Below are 13,622 nucleotides of genomic sequence, written 5' to 3'. Positions count from 1 at the left end.
GAGAATGTCAAATGAAAGCTAAGAGCCTATATTTTTATTAAGGCATATATAAATTTGTCAACCATTTTCCGTCCTAAAAATGTTGAATAGGCAAAGCCTTATTTTTGGTCAAACCAGGGTCTACCAGAAAAACTCTTAAACGGTATTAGAAATACATCAAAACACAATAATGTTTGAGTAAATACTACTGCCAACTAATATCAACACTTATATTTCGTTTTGGAGAAATGTTTACGTAACATTTCCTTGTGCCTTGAAATTCCTTTACCAAAAACCCACATCTTTAAGATTTTTTCTAATTTCTCTCCCTCGTGAGGGGGGATAATGAAAGTTCACAGAAGTAACAAGTAAAGGTAGACCTATCAATTAGTTATAGTGTTTGTACTGATATCAATTTTGTTCATCAACTATTAACCACTTCAAACTCGAAATTCCGTTACCATATTGGTAACATAATTTCTGCAGTTAAATTGGCTACAATGGGAAATCATAGTAGTCACAAACCACAGTTGGGTTCACAAACTTGGACAGTACAGTAGAGTATAGTTCAGTACAGTAGAGTTCAGCACATTAAAGAAAAGTAGAGTATAATTCAGTAGAGCAGAATAGAGTAGAGTTCAGTACAGTACACAATAGAGAACACTAGAGTTGAGTACACTATAATGTACTTTACTGTACTGAGCTGTACTGTACTAAACTCTACCCTGTTTTGTGCTGTGCTGTACTCTACTAAACTCTACTGTGCTGTACTTAGCTGTCCAAACTTGTGAAATATATGATTGATTCAGATTTGGTCCAGTCTTGACGAACAAAATTTGGTATTTTTTGGGGGCAGAGCTCCTTAAAAAAAGAGCCAGTGTGTAGAAAAATATGCAAATGAGGATATTGCATATTCATGCATACCCACCCTCTAGTATACACAATGTACATAATGTATACAGTAATGTGATTCTCACCAAAAAAAATGTATAGCATGTATAAAAGTGCAGGACCCAGAGCATGCAGACACAATTCCCTGTCTAAGTCTGTACTTCCTGACTCAAACCTTCCTGTACCTCCCTTAGACACACAGACAGTGCTGTGCATGCATGATAAGCCTGCCCTTTCTCTCTGAGGGAAGCTAGTCCAATTTGAATTGGGCCAGAGGCAAGACACATGGCAGGCAGGTAGGTAGAGAGAGAGCAGTCTAAACAGGAGGGAACCTGCTCTAGACTATACCCAGCTAGCATATAACGTTCTGAGAACCATGTGTTTCTTAGAGCTTGGTGAGAGCGTGCTTGTCCTATGGTTATTTTGCATACAACCTTCCCACAACTTTCTGGGAATGACACATGATAGTTGCTTGGCTTTGGAACATTCTCAGCACATTTAAGGAACCTGACAAAAATGTTATTTTCTTGGAATTTCATTATTTTAACAGAACGTTTCCTAAAGGTTCAAACATGGTTACATTTAATTTCAATTTTGGTAATGTTCTAGAAACATTCTCCAACTGGTTTGACATTGGGAATGTTTTCAAATAGTTCAGAGAATGTTAAGAAACAACGGAATTTCAGTACTACATTATAACGTTTCCTACCGGTTTCCTCATGGTTCTACTTAAAGTCATGTTCTCAAATTGTTCCGAGAATGTTAAGAAAACCTTCCATAAAAACCACAAGAAAACTTTAGTAACGTTCAGAGAACGTTCTAAGAATGTTATTTAAAAACATATACATTCCGTTCTCAGCATCAACAAAACTCTCTTTATCCTCTATCTTGTTAAGTGTGTTCAGGTTGGTTGGCCTCACCCTCTAAATGGACACACCTGATCTTAATGAGTGCTTGTTTCCCTTTGAAACAGGGTCTGTTTTAATAGACTAAAATGAACAGCTGTATGCAAAAAATAATAAATGGCATTCTAGCTCCATCCTGGTGGTGCAGTGGACTAATTCCATGGATAGAGGACAGAAGATTATAGGTTTGAATTTCACTGATGCCGTGTCACAAAAATAAATGTTTGCATTATTAATGCCTAATAAATGTCCATGTGTCGTAAAGAAATAAGCTAGCAGTGTTATTGAAAGTTAAGAAAGTTATTCAAAAACCTCCATAACCTATAATTTCCGTTCTCAGAGCGTTAATAAAAACTCCCAGGAAAACTTAAAGAAACCAGAGTAAACCGTTATCAGGACCTACCAGCAACCTAAAAATAAACGTTCCCAGAACAGCCGAAATGATCACTTCCGTTCTCAGTTTTACTGGTCAGAAACGTATGGCTTTGTTCCGTGAACCAATATGAAACCAAAAACGTACTTTCCCACAACTTCCAAGGAACCAAATGTGCTAGCTGGGTAGTATCATCCAGGTCTGGGCCACTGGTGCTGAATCTGCCCAGAGGCGTCCGAAGGGAGGAAGGTTGGGTTTGGACCCGACCGTGTCTCTCTGAGTCATCACCTCATTAGCAATCTGTCAGTCACCCCGCCGGCCGCTCGGGCAGTCCACCTCTACGGCTGGGAGTTATTTTCATATGTAAGGTGGTAATCACATTGGCTAATGCAGTCTCCATCCTGGCTGACTTAATTGCTTCCCTGCTCAGGGTCATATCCAAGGCATTTGACTGTAATTGAACTCGGTAGCAAGTGCAGAGATTTTCAAATCACACCTAGTGTTGAAGTTCATTTGGCCTGAAATTATGGGCTAAAACTAATCTGGAAGGGGATATTGACCAATCATTCTCATTTTGGATACCTCTCTCTGGGCTCTATGTATTATATTGACACATTAATATTTTCCAAAGTCAGAGGCAGCAAAGTCTTCCACAGAGCTGAGGAAATGGGCTCTCCAGGAAAATGCCCTCAAATATCAGCCCACTCACTCAAAATGCCCTTTCACTCTTCTGTTGTCATCTATGGTTGATGTCACTTAGCCTGGTCACTGACACATACTATGGTACATGCTATCCACTCGTGCAAGCTCAGTGGTGCATGCCATCCTGCACACATGCTACCCATCCAAAGTAGTGTGGAATAATAGCTAGGGCTCAAGCTGTAAAGGTGTGTCCTAACCGACAGTGGAGAGGAGCTGAGGGCAGAGGACATTCCCATCAGCAGGTGAGTCTGTGCAGCTCAGGCCAGCTGGCAGATCCAGGACCAGCCTATTCATGCTGCATCTGTCACTGTTCTAGCAGACACTCTGTCGCTACAAAGGTCACTCAATTACAGAGTTTAAAGACTGGGATCTAGCAGCATGACACACAGACGGTATAGCCACTCTCAGTGGTAAATCAGGTGCTGCTGAAGGACTGAAGAGCATCTGTGGTCTGGCTTTTAGGATAGGTGAGAGGCAGGGTGACTGCTAGCTGTCTGGAGAGGTGGAGCAGGGGATGAGGAGAGAGTGAAAGAAAGAGAGCGAGAAGACACGTAGATAGAGAAGAGGTTTCTAAATCCCCCGGACATTCCCTTCACATGACCCTGGTGTCTGAGTGGCCTGCCAAGCTGTCTGAGCCCACTTGTAGTGACGGAGAAAGGAGATGAGAAGGAGAGAGCTAAGGGAAAATGAGCAGAGAAAGAATGAGGGAACGCAGGAGAGAGACAGTAAGAGGGACATGTGAGGCTGAATGAAAAGAATAGCATATAACTGGGGACAGAAATCAAGAGTGAGGGATTCAAAGAGAGGGAGAGAAAAATAAGCACTTAGATGGGGAAAATAGAATAGTGGAAGAAGAGAGGTAGAGTGAATAAGTGAGGGAGAGAACAGGAGAGAGGTAAACTGAAGACACTCCTACCCACTGGGCACACACTGGTTGAATCAATGTTGTTTCCACGTAATTTCAATGACATTATGTTGAACCAACGTGGAATAGACGTTGAATTGACATCTGTGCCCAGTGGGTATTTGCTATTGATCTGGACTTATTCACAGTCTCAACACCATTGATCCATTGGCAGCATACCAGATTTTTTCTTGAACTGACCGGTCAGAAATACCCAACAATGATCACATGAAACCCTTTCATGCAATATAAAACGTTCACATTCAAAGGAAAACAGCACAGGGTGAGTGATCTTTTATGATCCAAATCCAGAAGATATGAAGGATAGAAGCCTCAAACGGGATTCACAGAATGCAATTAGATCCTTGATGTAAAAGTTTTGGTGGAGATCAAAGCCTGTGTGAGTTCCAGAGCCAGATTGTTTCCAGCCCACTTGTTCTCATAAGTTATTTAGCATGCTGTGGATTGATGGAGTGAGAGAGGGAGTCAGTGTGTGAGAGAGAGAAGGGATATGCTGCACTACACGCTGGTAGGCATATCCCCAGAGCCATCCTCAGACACAGCAACGCAGCAGAACAGAACTCTAGTCTCTCCCACTTTACATGCTGCAGCCACAGGGAATGGGGCACTGCTGTGGGTCCAATTCAGAGAAAGGGGAGAGAGAGAGAGGAAAGAGAGAGTGAAACATGCTGTTTCAGCACATAAAAGGCCCCTTCGGTCTCCCTGCTGTCCCTGAACTATGAGAGTTAAAGGAAGCTAGCTAGGAGTGGGGGAAGGTTTCTCACTTCTCTTACCTTAATAAATGATTAATTAAATGCCCGGCATATATTTATCCTTGAGTTTCAGCATGTAGTGAATTGATCACGGGGGGCCAGTATGAAAAAAACTAAAACATTTATGCACTCACTAACTGTAAGTCACTCTGGATAAGAGCGTCTGCTAAATGACTAAAATGGAAAATGAAATAAAAAGAAATCCAGAACTCGATAGAACTTCAGTAGAATGAGTGCTCCTGTAGACTGTGAAGCCGCAGCAAAGATGATCAGTAGTCACCATTCGTCTGCTCTGATTATGGAGACACTTCCACCAGCCTCTGATAGTGTCTGATCCCCTTTGATCTCTCCAAATGAGATGGCCAAGCTTTAGAAGTGACTGCAGCAATCTCGCTAAGGAACCTTGTGATTATGGATTGTCTCTCTCCTCATTGTAACCCCCCTCTTTCTCTCTCTCCCTCTGTCTTCCTCTCTATTCAATTCACCTTTTCGCCAACAATAAACTTAATTTTGCCGCTTGTTATCACACAATTATTCCCAGTGGATGGTTTTTGATCTGCTATTGTCAGTTAAGCAAGCCAAGCAAAGTCCCAGAAATAACCATCCATTACAATCTATAAAACCACACCAGCAAGTCTGTAAATAAGGATACTTTATTCTCTAATGAGAGTCTAGCCTTGGCCTGCACCACTTTGAAAACGGCTTAAAAAAAACTATTCCCAAAGGGCCTCTGTACAATAAGTGTGTGATAACTTGAAAAACAAACAAAACAGTTAATGTTATTGTCACACCCTGATCTGTTTCACCTGTCTTGTGCTTGTCTCCACCCCACTCCAGGTGTCACCCATTTCCCCCCATTATCCCCTGTGCAGTTATACCTGTGTTTTCTGTTTGTCTGTTGCCAGTTCATCTTGTCAAGCCTACCATCGTGTTTTTCCCAGTACTCCTGTTTCTCCATAGCCCCTGTTTTTCCGGTTTTGACCACTCTGTCTGCCCTGAGCCTGCCTGCCGTTCTGTACCTTACTGACTCTGCCCTGGATTACCGACCTCTGCCTGCCCTTGACCTGTCGTCTGCCTGCCCCCTGTTCTGTTAATAAACATTTGTGATTTGAACTGTCTGCATCTGGGTCTTCTCCTGAGTTCTGATAGTTATGCTTCACCCGTTCCCTGTCTGTGCTGACGTAGGGGGCCTGACTGATGGCTGTCTGTGCTAGTGCCTGGGTGGCAGAGAAGAGGCAGGCTGAATAATGAATCAGGATGGCATGACTCAGGCCCGTCTCACAAACAGCTGTAATCTCCTGCTTTGATCAGGCCTAATTGATCTCATTAGCGCTGGTTAAGGCTGCCTCAGCTGCCTCAGCTGCAGCGGAAACAGCTGTCACCCAGCTTGTCAGGGCCTGCTAATTAGAGCCAGCACAGAGGCATGACGCATCGTTAACCCCGCCAACATGGAGCATTCTCATACGTTGATAAACACTTATATCTGAGAGCCTGTCTACTTATGGTCAATGCCTGTTTCTTTGTGACTACCTGTGGTCCGGCGTGTTACAACGACACTGGGTTACTATGCAGACTAAAATATTGAATGGAATAATATGGTGAGTTTGGCTAAATCCTCTAGGCTCTCCATTACTGTAGATACGTAGGTGAGCAGATTAGAGTGGTCCATTCTTCTCTGACTCCTCTCAGGTGCCCAGTGTATTAATGTCCTGGTGATATGAGAAAGCCCAGCTGACAGACATGGAGTGAGCTCATCTCTCTCTCTTGTCTTTTAGCAGACTTCCCGTACTATGGTAGCCCTGTGAAGGCTCCATCTTTCTCATTTGAATGTGGAAGGACTTGTCGCGTTCATCATCATCATGATTGATCCGAAAGAGAGAGGGAAGTGCCATTTTCTATTTTTTCTTTTTGAGTTTAACAAATTCCAATCCATCTCGGTATTAGAAAATTATGGATTTACTATTAATATATTCTGAGGCCATCAATGAAATTCAAACAGGCCAGGGGCCTCATTTATCAATATTGCTAGAAACTATTCTAAAATACTACTTAGGAATGGAATTTAGAATGATCGTACGCATAGAAAGTTATTTATGAAACAATCCTACATGCGTCATACGCACACTGGTAGGAGATAACCGTTGATAAATACCAATTGTTCTCAGCCTCAGTGGTTGTACATGACCTTGGCTGTTTGCATTTCGAAAGGCCCCTAATTAAACTTATGGTCAAACCCATCCCTTTAAAGCCTGTGCGGAATATACAACGCCGTACCATGAAATACAACAAAGCAACCAAAAAAAGCGAATACTTTTTTGGTACTTTTCCAAGACTGAAATGGAGGTGCTAGTGTCAGAGATTGAGTACAACCTAAATGTTTTAATTGGCTCCCTGCAGTTATGGCTTGACCAGTAAAAATAAAAACATGTCTACGAAGAGGACCATTTGGACAATTCGAGTTGCTTTAGCTATGGCAAATATACTTTAAATGAGAAGGCAACACTCACCAATAAACCATCCATCCTCAACAGCTCCCTCCTGTAGGCGTATAGGCCAACATTGCTGTTCTGCAGAACGAATCAGGCCACCTTGCTACCACATTCAGCAGCATATTTTACGCATCACATAACCTATCACCTGCACATAAAGAGTGGAAGCCTTTTCTGTTCACATAGTTGAAATCGTTTTGGGATGGTATTTATTTTTTTGGTGTGGGTGCCGTCTATTGCTCTGTTCGTATTTGGGAACCCATTGATGGCATCATGGCAAAGAAACCCCTCTTGACTTCAACCTGTTGTGCGACGTTGTATGTGTTACTGTTCCTTTTGCTGATGATTCATCCAAAACATTGGCTCATCAAGGGCTGTGAGATGCCTATTGGCAAGTTCCCACTGAAAAGTGCCGTTGCCAAAAACCCGAGGGTGGATGTGGATAGCACTTGGATGTGCACCGGAATGGCATGATTTCCTTTTTAAAGTAGGTCTTAAATCTTCGCAAAAATCCTATGACTGTTTTTTGGAAACAATATTTGCTGAGCCAATCTGTACTTTCTGCAGAAAAAGTCCCACCTGTCTCTAAAAATGCGCTCTCTGCTAAATGTAGCATGTGTCAAATCTTCAAACCGAGCAAGATCAGCCGTCTCTCATTCAATTCCTTCTTTAGGATTTGGTTGGCGGATCGCATCCAACTTTTAGGTGCATACACCGCCACCTACTGTACTGCTGTAGGATTAGATAGGGTTAAATAGTGGAATGGGGTGGTGTTTTTTTTTTGGAGGGCAAATATTCAATTTCCCCAATTTTGTATTACCATATCAAGAATTCAATGTATGGGAAGAATATGTGCTTCAGTAAGGTGGGCTTTTTAGCAATCAAAGCCATAGTTGTCAATTGTACTGCAGAAATGTATCGGATGTCACAGAAAATAGAGGTTGTAGTGGCAGTGGCAGATAAGTACTTGGGATTGCAAGGATTTACTGCAGCACAGCTGCAGGGGGTGTTGAGTGGTAGTGTTCTGTCCTCTCAGACCATTGGTCTGGAGTAGGATTAGATAGGGTTAAATAGTGGAATGGGGTGGTGTTTTTTTTTGGAGGGCAAATATTCAATTTCCCCAATTTTGTATTACCATATCAAGAATTCAATGTAGGTAGGCTATGGCTTTGATTGCTAAAAAGCCCACCTTATTTATTCTCACAATTTCACACATTTTCAGCATATATTTTACCCATTCTACGCTTGACAAGCAGTTCCTTATTCCACCAATTGGCACTGTGTGTACGCATGGTCATGGCTGTATGCACACTCTCCAGCAAACATTCATATTGATCAATCTTACACTTTGCGTTGAAATGATCCCACGCATGGTTTATGCACAGATTTGTGCCTATACCTGATAAATGAGGTCCCAGGAATATTCACCCAAGGTACCATTACTGTAAATATGTAGCGAAATTTCACATCAATTACCTCCTAAACAGTGTAAATGTATTGGTACTTTGGACTCCATGTTGTTTGGCTAATGTCACCCATGTCTTCTAAGTCTCCTCCTGTACCCACACACATACAGTAACTGGCCACCCCCCAGACCTCTTATCCACACCTTTTTAAAGTGGGTATCAGTCTTAATGTAGGCTTATACACATCAATAACTTAATTACATCTGTCAAGCAATTAGGATTTATATAAGTGTTCATTCTTGGCCTCTTTCTCCTTGTGCAGAAATTACTTTCCCATCAGACATCACTTCAGATTAGACTCCTGACTCATGTTGGAACATCATGTTGCATGTACAGTAAGAGGTTAGTGTGGGGGTAAACTGACTGAGGGAAGAAATAATCCCGCTTAAAAACAGAGTATCCGTACTGCAGCCATAAATTAATAATATGAATGAATCATCCATGGAGGAATTATAATATATGATTCTTACTGTAAGTGATTTCTGGCCTCTTCAATATACAAGCAATGATAATAGATCATTAAAACAATTCCTTGAGCGATTGAACCTCCTGCACCCAGACAAGATCATTCTTAGGCTACCATCTGCCTCTGTCTTTGGCATCGTGCATTACTTTGAAAACTGCTGCTGCAAGTCTGAAATAATCATAGTTCTGTTTACCAGCTTGCTGGGAGTGTGTGAGTTTGTGTGTGTGGCTGAGCAAATCTCCCAGAAGGTAACTATGCCTTTTTTTCTTTTCTTTTTGTCATTGAGAAAGTTCCTGCCTGGGAGTCCTAAATTGACTATGGTGTGAGGACCTCTAGTGGACTGTAGATTAACTACAGTCACTGCACAATAACCTAACCTTCAGTTAACCACCTTGATCACCAATGGAGTGCTGTCTGTCACCCATAGGACATGGAGGACGGACGGACGGACAGCCATGCTAATGGTGTTTGGTCAGGCTGCTTTCACTGTCATCACCCCCCATTAAACCAGCTGCTGAATGGAGATATTAGCCCCATCTCTCACTCCTCTCACTCATAGAAAAAGGCCCTCTGGAGCTGACCGGGTTTAAGGGACTGATAAATTGCTTCTGCTCATTCCTTCATATATCCTGACCTTTACTGCACACACACAGAAGTGTATTTTCCCTGACGCGCTAGCCCCTACATACTGTATATTGTTTGTTATTACGGCTGAAATTGCTTTCATTAGAATCTCTCTCTTCATCATGGGTATTTGCATTGGGTGTAACCTTTACCTACTATGATCAGATAGCCTTTCCTCAATTATGAATTCATCAGTGCACACTACTGTTAAAATATTATTCTAAATGCACTTGAACACAGCTTTAACCTACATTACTTACTTCAATGAATCATTGGCTATTGGTACTAAATAGTCATTCCCTCATATTTGGACTCAAAATTAATTAATTACCAGATTGAAGACTGAGCATCATTTAAAAGCAAGGCAAGCAATCAAACCAGAACCCTCAATCTCTCCGAAGTAATTACTAGATCCGTGCCTTCTACACCGAGCTGTCAATCACTCCACACAATCAGGCTCCAGCTTCATACTGAGACAAAGTGCTCTCTACAGTTAAAGGGATTGTACTGAGACAAAAACATTTTAGACTGTGTTTGTGTGTCTATCGGGAATTGTTTTAATGAGCTATTGATACAGATCAACAGGCTATCATCCTGAGTCAGTTCAGCCTCGGGCACATTTCTCTCACTCTGATGTCAATAATACTTTTCATCATGGACACACACACATTCTCTTTCTATAAGAGGATTTCCTGGGCTGTTTAGTTGAGAGTGAGTGAGGGGGTATTTTAATTGGATTTTGAATTATCCCTTCCACAGTGTTGAACTCCAAGGCTTTTGGAACTAGTTTACTGTTGGTTCTGAAGTGAGTTTGTATTTTTTGTTTTCTGAGAGGGCTTTGGTTATAATTTAAACTGACTCCTTCCCTTAGGGTATATTCTCCAAAACTACTATAGGAGAAACACAGAGAACTTTCCGGAGCTGAAAGAAAGGACAATGGTCACATTGAATCACTGGGGAAAAGCCTTATCTACTACACTGACTCACTGCTGTTAATTAAAAAGGGGGAACTTAAAGACTAGAATAAGGGAGATGAAACAGGATGGTGTCACCCAGGATCTGAACATCACTTGTTAAGGTTGCTATTGCCTAGATGTTAATGATCCCTCTGTTGACAATGGTAAAGATTAGGGAGAATTATAGATACAGACAAAGATGGTGACAACAGCAACTGCACAATCTCTCTTGTGTGTGTGTGTGTGTGTGTGCAAGCGTGTGTGTGAGATGTGAAGCTCTGAGTGTGTGTGAGATCTGGAGGCGGCGTACAGGGGAGGACAACAGAATTAGAGCTAATCAGACAGGAGAGATAATGTGTCTGTAATGAGGATGATAAGGTCAGGTTGGAGGGGATAGAGGAGCTGAGTGTAATACTGCAGGTCTGGAATCTCCCTTTGGACAGGACTGTCTGCAGAGATGCTCACTGAGATGCTTTCAAAATGGGGATAGGAAACAGTAACCCCGATATAAAAGAGAACAAGGGATAGGAGCTATACCCATATGTGTTTAATGAAAGGGTTAATACAGGTAGGCTGGAGAAAGTGAATACATATGTTGGTGCTATGGCTACCTTGATGACATTTCTAGAGATATAGAGATGTATTGTTTGCTCAGACTGTCGTCTTTTAGAGATCATTATCCTTGTTGACAAGCAACAGCAGCTGTGGGAGTAATAGCGGAAAAAAAGCAGAAGGATCATTCAAATCTTGGCATGGCCAGCACAATACAGGCTCCAGCTGTGCATTTCAGTGGTGTTTAAAAATAACATATGCATTGGTGTTTTATTATACAGTCTGCCATCTACCTGGTATTTTCTTTTGAAATGACTCAGTCAAAATGGTGATTATAATAATTACCTTTTCGGCAGTGGTGGAAAAAGTACCCAATTGTCATACTTGAGTAAAAGTAAAGATACCATAATAAAAAATGACTCAAAGTGAAAGTCACCCAGTAAAATACTACTTGAGTAAAAGTCTAAAACTATTTGGTTTTAAATATACATTAGTATCAAAAGTAAATGTAATCGCTAAAATGTAATTAAGTATCAAAAGTAAAAGTATAAATAATTTCAAATTATATTAAGCAAACCAGATGGCACCATTTTCTTGTTTTATTTTATTTACGGTAGCCAGGGGCACACTTCATAATTTAGACATAATTTACGAACAAAGCATATGTGTTTAATGAGTCCGCCAGATCAGAGGCGGTAGGGATCCCTAGGGATGTTCTGTTAAGTGTGTGAATTGGGCCATTTTCCTGTGCTGCTAAGCATTCAAAATGTAACAAGTACTTTTGGGTATCAGGGAAAATTTATGGAGTAAAAAGTACAATATTTTCTTTAGGAATGTAGTGAAGTAAAAGTAGTCAAAAATATTAACAGTAAAGTACAGATACCGCCAAAAAAACGACTTAAGTAGTACTTTAAAGTATTTTTACTTAAGTACTTTACACCACTGCCTTTGGTTTCTTTGGGATTCATGGAAAAAATAGCTCTCTATATCATTTGGTCAATAACTGAATGTACAAACTCTTACTGTACCAAGTGATTTCTAACTAAATACCAGGTCAATAGAGGCTGAAACAGGACTGTGAAATACATTTTTGCATTTTCCTCTGCTGTCTCAGCTGTTAAGTAACATCCACTCATTTGTTTTGTGCAGTATGTTGAAGGGAGGCTTGTCAACACAAACCCAACCAGGATCCTCCTGAAAACCATGGCCTACTGCCCAGCTAGCACATTTGGTTTCTTGGAAGTTGTGGGAAGGTACGTTTTTGGTTTCCCATTGGTTCTGGGAGCAAAGACATACATTTCCTGACTGGTAAAACTGAACGTTTTTTAAACGTTCTGAGAACAGAAGTGAACATTTTCCTGAGAAGTTTTATTAACGTTCTGAGAACTAAAATTATAGTTTACTTGCTGGTAATTAAATAACTTTCTGAGAACATGTTTCAATAATACTTTTAATAAAACTGCTAGCTTAGTTTGGGTTAACCTCCAAGCACAGATAGGACACATGGAAATGAATTTGCTTTGGCATTAATCATGCAAACACATTTCTTTTTTTTATTGTGGCACAGCATCAGTGAGATTCAAAGCTGTTCAAACAGAGCCCATTTCAAAGGAAACAAGCACTCATTTAGATCAGGTGTGGCCAATTAGTGGGCATGGCCAACAAACCTGAACACACTTAACAAGATAAAGGATAGAGAGAGTTTTGTTGATGCTGAAAGAATAGAATGTATATGTTTTTAAATAACATTTGTAGAACCATTCTTGGAATGCTCTCAGAATGTTACAAAAGTTTTCTTGTGGTTTTTATGGAAAGTTTTCTTAAAGTTCTCGGAACAATTTGAAAACATGACTTGAAATAGTATCATGAGGGAACCTGTAGGAAACCTTGGCGATACGTTGGCACATGAGAATTATTAGAATTTGGTCAATATTAGTCAATTATTGCATTCTATCCATGCTGGTTTTCGCGGGCTACCTGAGACATGAAACTGATAGGTGGGAGGGCATTTATTTATTAATGCGCAATTTGCCTAAATGGGTAATGGAAACACTTCAAGCACTGCATTTTTATTCGACTGTAGGTTTTTGCGGAAGGTGTGACGTCATTACGTCCAGCTGTTTTCATCGACACAAGATAGTTAAATGGAAATGCTCCCTAGCAGGCAATTGCCGCATCTATACTGAACAAAAATATAAATGCAACATGCAACAATTTCAAAGATTTTACTGACTTACAGTTCATATAAGGAAATCAGTCAATTGAAATAAATTCCTTAGGCCCTAATCTATGGATATCACATGACGGGGAGTAAAGATATGCATCTGTTGGTCACAGATACCTTAAAAAAGAGGTAGGGACTTGGGATCAGAAAACCAGTCAGTATCTTGTGTGACCACCATTTGCCTCATGCAGTGCGATACATCTCCTTCAGATAGAGTTGATCAGGCTGTGATTGTGGCTTGTGAAATGTTGTCTCACTCCTCTTCAATGGCTGTGCGAAGTTACTGTATATTGGCGGGAACTGGAACACACTGTCATA

The sequence above is a fragment of the Coregonus clupeaformis genome, chromosome 7 (genome assembly GCF_020615455.1).
Source record: "Coregonus clupeaformis isolate EN_2021a chromosome 7, ASM2061545v1, whole genome shotgun sequence".
In the NCBI taxonomy this organism is placed as follows: Eukaryota; Metazoa; Chordata; class Actinopteri; order Salmoniformes; family Salmonidae; genus Coregonus; species Coregonus clupeaformis.
This window is presented reverse-complemented; position numbering follows the sequence as displayed.